Source organism: Vipera berus (assembly GCF_964194415.1).
Source record: "Vipera berus genome assembly, chromosome: Z".
NCBI lineage: Eukaryota > Metazoa > Chordata > Lepidosauria > Squamata > Viperidae > Vipera > Vipera berus.
This window is the reverse complement of record NC_138205.1, coordinates 5,016,551-5,023,306: the sequence shown is the minus strand read 5'-3', so window position 1 is coordinate 5,023,306 and position 6,756 is coordinate 5,016,551. Positions and strand designations below refer to the sequence as shown.

At 42.1% G+C, this 6,756-nt stretch overlaps 1 gene segment (V, D, J or C); it reads left to right on the top strand.

The window, feature by feature from the left end:
• The first annotated feature begins 973 nt into the window (after positions 1–973).
• LOC308677874 (immunoglobulin heavy constant gamma 2-like) lies at positions 974–6,172 on the top strand. The segment is given in 3 exons: positions 974–1,064; positions 3,806–4,120; positions 5,736–6,172.
• The last annotated feature ends 584 nt before the right edge of the window (positions 6,173–6,756 follow it).

Here is a 6,756-nt window from a genome sequence, read left to right as displayed (position 1 = left end):
TGCTTTGCTAGTCCTTCAAAGATGGTTCTGCCCAGATGAGCTGGAGGAAGTTCTGGATTGCTACTAAAAGTTTCTGTCCTCTCAGATAAATATTAGGCTATAGTGAAGCTACTGGGCTGCAAAAAGAGGCAGCTCACATCTTGGCAAGTGGAAGAGGGAAGGAGACAGCAGGAGCTCGGATGGGAGTAGGTGGCAAGGATGCTTGTTATCAGGGTGATGCTTGGCTGGGAAACTTTTGTGCACCGTCTGCTGAATGTAAGCTCCAGGCCAAGTGCAAGAGGACCAAGGACCTTCTTGAAACTTTGTGCCAGGGCAAGACTTCATTGAGGAGATCTCTAATCTCCCAGATGATTAACTGGGCTCAAGAAGATGGAGGGAAGGCAATTAGGTCTTGCTTCTATTTAGGATTGCCACTTAAATGAGAAATAAATCGTAATTCAGACTGCTCCTCTGCCTGTAGCAGCAGGAACGGCGGCAGCCAATGGCTTTTGAAAGAGGAACGTTCATGGGAAGATTCAAATTCAGAATAGAGATGGACGGGACCTTGGAGGTCTTCTAGTCCAACCCCCTGCTCAAGCAGCAAGCCCCGTATCATTCCGGACAAATGGCTGTTCAGTCTCTTCTTTAAAACCTCAAATGCAGGACCACAACTTCTCATGGCAAGCTATCCCACTGGTTAATTGTTCTCACTGTTAGGAAGTTTCTCCTTAATTTCAGGTTGCTGCTCTCTTCGATTAGATCCATCCATTCTTTCTTGTCCTACTAATAGATGGCTAGCTAAGGCCTGCAGAGAGGCATGGATGGTTAACAAAGGTGATTAGCAATCCTGGTTCCTGTCCACATTTAGGAATGAAAGTGTATAAGAAAGCTTGAAAGAGACTGGGGAGATCTAACACATTACGTTGGTGCTTTTGTTACTGGCACATCTCAGATTCTAAATCTGACTCCGGTAGGTTATGGACTAGATTGTACCATGGAGCTTGAAGACCAAAGGGGAATTTTGCACATCGGAGGAGTTGAGCCCTGCCTGAAAGGCAAATCTCTAACACAGTGGTGGGATTCAAGTATGTGAACAACCAGTTCTCTGTGTGGATGCCGCTTCCAGAATTCCGTTCTGGGCATAGGGAACAAAAAATTAGCTACCGGTTCTGCCGAACTGGTGCAAACCAGCTGAATCCCATCACTGCTCTAACACCCGTAATAATGAGGATCTTCCCTACTGCCAGATTAAAAACAGAACAGTTCTTCTAAATTGACCCTTTTCACTTATAATGGAACTTACTGCCTAGAGCAGACTTCCCTAACCTGGAGCTTTGCAATTTATTGCACTGCAACTCCCATCATCCTTACCCTTTGCATGACCCTTGATAACAGGTACAAGGCACTGTTGTTTAGCATCCAGCTTGCCTTCAGAAATCATGGGCACTCCATCACTGCAGATTTTTACAAAGAGACTGGACAGTCACTTGTCTGAAATGGCATAGGTTCTCCTGCTTGAGCAGGGGGCTGGACTAGAAGACCTCCAAGGCCCCTTCCAGCTCTATTCCTATTCGTATTCTTTTCTATTCTCTTCTATTCCATTCCATTCCTTTCCATTCCATTCTAAAATCACTAGAATTTAACCTTGCTATCCCAATCATGGCTATAAAAATCATTCTCTTTCTTAGGAATTGTTTATTGTTGGACTTGTGTAGTATCCACACGTTTTGTAGCAACATGAGGTTAAGATGGGTTTTCTCTCTGCAGACTAGCCAAAGTCCCAATATTCTGTGAAGCCTAACATTTATTTCAGCCCCTTACTGTGGAAATATCAGCTACTACAGATAAATAAGGAGGGTAGAATGGAATGAGAGAAACGTGGATAAAGATGTTGAAATTCAGGTTTCTGATGGAAAGTTAAATTCAGGAGTGCCAATTCCCTTTTTCATTTGTTCCTTTGTCTTTAGCTTCAGTTTGAATCCAGATGGCCTTTGGTAGGCTGTCAGATTGATCCCCAAGGCCCCAAACTAACCACCTGGATGCTTGTATCCTGGCTAGTTGGCACACGTAGATGAAATTGTCTTGTTTTGGCAGGGGAAAGGTTTAAAATGGTACATCATCTATTGGGAAAGAGATATTGGTCAACATTCAGTGATAGTGATGGGGTCTCTGAACCCACCCACCCACCCACCAAAGCTGACAGCACTCTGCAGAGAATCTTCCATTTCCTGAATTCAAAACAGAATAAATGGAACTGGAATCTATCAATTAATCCATTTTGCTGCAGATTTCTTGCATACAGTCTGATCCATGCTCCATTTTTTCCATTGCAACTTGCTTGCTTCTTTACTTAAATAATGGAAGGCTATGATAGTTAAAACTGGGGCTCAATAAGAGGAAGTAACGATTAGATTAGGTTAGATTAGATTAGGATTAGATTAGGATTAGATTAGGATTAGATTAGGATTAGATTAGATTATCTTTATTGTCATTTTTTTTCCTGCGGGCACAACGTCACACGTTAGAAATGAAATTTAGTAGCTCGTTCTCAAAGTGTACATATACATAACACACATTTAAAACATACTATATACAACTTATGTATAGACCTACACCCTTAGCCATAATTAAGTTTTGAAGATGGGACCTTATTTTGACTGCATTGAGTGGGGTTTCTTCTTTTTTGACGGGGGGTCTTTGGTGCTCTCTGAGCTTGTTTTCTTGCAGATGTTTCATTACCCAAACTAGGTAACAACATCAGTGCTAGTTTGCCCTCAGTTTAATTTCTGGTGGGTTGCCCTACCAGGATTTGCGAGAGTTATCTTGGGGGTGATTAGGCTGTTTACTGTTGGCTTGTTTGGCAGTTCCTTGATTGGGGTATTGTTTATTTTGATTGTTGGTCTGTTGTTAAACTTGGAGTTAATCCGTGTTCTTCTGGGTGCTGATTGCTATTCGGGGGGCGGGGGTGTTTGTTCCCTTTTTTTCTTCTAAGAAGGCCTTTTTGTGTGGGTGCTCTGGGTCTTGATCTGTGGTATATGTAAACCAAAATGAACTATTTAATCCTATAGATTTTGTCTGCTTGTTATTGTGTGATCCTTTGTCTTGAATGGGCAGGACTGTTACCTCTTCCCAAAGAGCCATTTTCCAAGTGCCCAAATTTTGATCACATGATCTTGGGGATGCTGCAATGCCATAAGAGTGAAAAATGGTCTTGCATCACCTTTTTCAGTACCACTGTCACTTTGAATGGTCGCTAATTGAGCCATTGTATATCCAGGTCTACCAGTACCAGCATTTCAAGTTCTGAAATAAAGGCCTGAAAGAGGAACACGGATGTGAATATTCAGAAAATGAATAACCTCGGTTTTGCTTTACTTAAAACAGAATTCTACATCTCATAATATAAAAAAATATGCCTGAGGTCTTCCCCTGTCCCATGCACTAATTAAATTTTATATTTCAGGTGATTCCGGATGGTGGATCTCTCCAATGGCACCATAGAGCTATTCCACATTTATCTCCCTAATGAAATCTATTTGAAGAATCAAATCAGAAGGGCAGGGCCACTGTTTCTGGAAAAATCTCTCTCCATAAACTCCCATGAACCGTATGGAGCAGTGATTTTCCAACTTGGCAACTTTCAGATGTCTGGACAAACTTCCAGAATTTTCCAGCCAATGGAGAATTCTGGGAGTTGAAGTCCACCCATCTTAAAGTTGCCAAGTGTGGAAAAACGCAGGGGTAGAGTAATGTCTAGAAGCCCTCAGGTCCACTAGAGGATAGATCTACACCAGCTTCATCATCCTGTCTTTATTTTCCCCTGCAGATCCTCCCAAAGCCCCCTCTGTGTTCCCATTGACTCCTAGTCACGAAACCCGGGTGGCCAGGGCACTGTCCACTGCCTCCAATGTGACCATCGGTTGTCTCATCAAAAACTACTTTCCTAAACCAGCCACAGTGAAATGGAATTCAGGTGCCATCACCAGTGGAATTGACAATTTCCCTCCAGTTTTGCAAGCATCCGGTCTGTATACTCACACGAGCCTGCTCACCATCCCCTTCAACAACTGGGAATCCGAGACATTCCAGTGCAATGTCGAGCATGCAGCCACCAATACCAGAATCAACAAAAACGTTGAGCGTGAGTCCAGCAAATTTGCTCTTATGTTTGCTTTTCCTTTCAAAGGGCAGATGATGATGATGATGATGATGATGATGATGATGATGATGATGATGATGATGATAATGATAATAATAATAGTAATAATAATAATAATAATAATAATAATAATAATAATAATAATAATAACAGAATTGGAAGAGATAATAATAATATACAAATTGATGGAGAAAAATTCAGATTGACTGGAGAGGAAGAGAATATACTCTAAGTGATTCTTCCTGCTCTGGTGTGCAAGGAAGAACAGAGCAGAACAGGGACCTTGGACGTCATCTAGCCCAACCCCCTGCTCAGGCAGGAAACCCTATACCATTTCAGACAAATGGTTGTCCAATCTCTTCTTAAAAACTTCCCGTGTTGGAGCATTCATCACTTCTGGAGGCAGGTTGTTCCACTGGTTAATTGTCTTCACTGTCAGGAAATTTCTGCTTAGTTCTATGTAGGTTGTTTCTCTCCTTGATGGCTTTCCATCCATTGCTTCTTGTTGATTAGGCAAAGACAAAATCAACCCCCTAAGTATGACAATAATGAGTTGGGGGAAAAGATATAGTATTCAGGATAATAGTAGATTTCTGCTTGGAACCAAAAGTCCTACAGTAGAAGAAAATAGCTCAACATGGGGTGTTCCCATTATGATTTGCAAGAACCAGACAACTGGTGTAAAGAGAAAAGATCTGGGGCTTTCGCATCTGGATAAGGGAGAATCCAGTTAAGCCATTTGAAATTTCAATAATGAGAGGTGCAGGTTTCCGCAAGCTTATTAAAACGCATGGAAGTCTGGAATGTTTTCTAAAATCCATGACGTATTTCAGTGCAATGCATTTCTAAAGGTTTTATGGCTTTATTATCCTTGAAGGAGCTTCACCAATATGAAGCTGCTGTCAAAAATACTCCCTTGATATCACCACATCTGGGGCCACTGAGCTGCATCCCTTGCTTCTATGACAACGTTTCACAGCCATAATGTAGAATTGTGGCACTCCTAAGAGCTCTTGGGTGGTTAGTGAATTCAGGACTGGGCTATTTTCAGTATGTCCCGGATCCAAACCAAGCAGGTCGTTAGGACAAAGTGAGATGTGGCTTTCCTGCAGGGCCACCACCCTCTAATATGAAAGGTCCCCAGTGTAGACTTTGGTTTCCTCTTGTTGCACTGGAGGATCTTATTGAAGGCCTGTGGGAAACCCTTATGCAGCTTTTGATTAAATAATCTTCCAAACACACACACCACTGACCAAAAGCGAGACAAACTATGTGAAGTGACGTGGCCAGGTGGGTTTTTGGAGTTAAGCGCTTCCGAGGACTTGCATGTCCTGTCTTCCTAATATTAATTACTCCAATTTCCTGGGCTTTTTTTATCACGTTAAGTTCTATTTTGGCTTGGAGTGCTATCTGAACCCTCTGAAATTATAATTGTACCTAATCTGTTCAATCTCACAAATGAACCAGTCCTCACAGGCTGGCAATCTACAATACGTCATGACTTAATATGTGGAAACCCAGTCGCTGCTTCCATAACTTTATCCTAAACTAAACAATATGTGACTTTCTTTATCTTTTTCTTCCCATGTTCACAAAGGAAGGAGGAAGGCACCATCCGTTCACATCTACCCTCCCATCCCTGGCAATTCATTAATCCTCACCTGCTTTATTCGAGGCTTTTTCCCAGAAAATAGTGATGTCGAGTGGCTAAAGAATGGCAATGCCATTTCAGAAGATGACTACGTCAACACCCCAGCCGTGAAGGAAAAGAGGGACGAGACCTACTTCCGCTATAGCAAATTGTCAATCTCTGAATCATCTTGGAATGACGGCGATATATTCAGCTGTATGGTTGTCCATGAGGCCCTTGAACAGAAGTTCACCCAGAGGAGCATAGCAAAAACATTGGGTAAACGTTGAAGACTCCCCTCAACATGCATTGTCCTCCTAGATTTGACTCTCACAGTGTTTGATCCAAATCCTTGCAAATAGTTTACATGCTAATATGTTTTGCTGCTGGCTAAATAAAAGCAATCCAACTCAGATGGCTCTTAGGTTTTGCTCTCTTTTTTTTTCAACCAAATTGAAGACTGAGCAAACCTGAGGGGTGCATTCTGGAATGAAGAAGAAATCGGCAAATTTCTCTGGATATTCGAACAAAGGATCAGGGTTGAGGCTGGGAGAAAAATTGGTTTTATTCTTCTCTTATCAGTATCAATTTGAGAGCGATCGATTGGGTCCATACTACTTCTACTCAGAGTTCTTGCACAACTTCATACCTGTCTAAAGATTTATCAAAATCCTCCACACTTATTCCCAATTGCTTGTGCAAAGAAGACCACTTCTGTTTCTACATGGACTGCAACCTTCTGGGTGCATTTCATTTAACTATCATTATTTACAATTTCCCAATAGGTTTCTCTATAACTCTTGGTCCCTCCATCCTAAATATTTCAACTAGGCACCACCCAATCCGACCCGAATGGAGGTAATAAGTAATCTTTCCAACATCCTTGTAATTGATCTCATACCTCAGACATGTCAAACACAAGGCCCGGGGGCCGGATGCGGCCCGCAAAATGGGTTCATGCAGCCCGCGAAGCCAACCTGGAAACAGT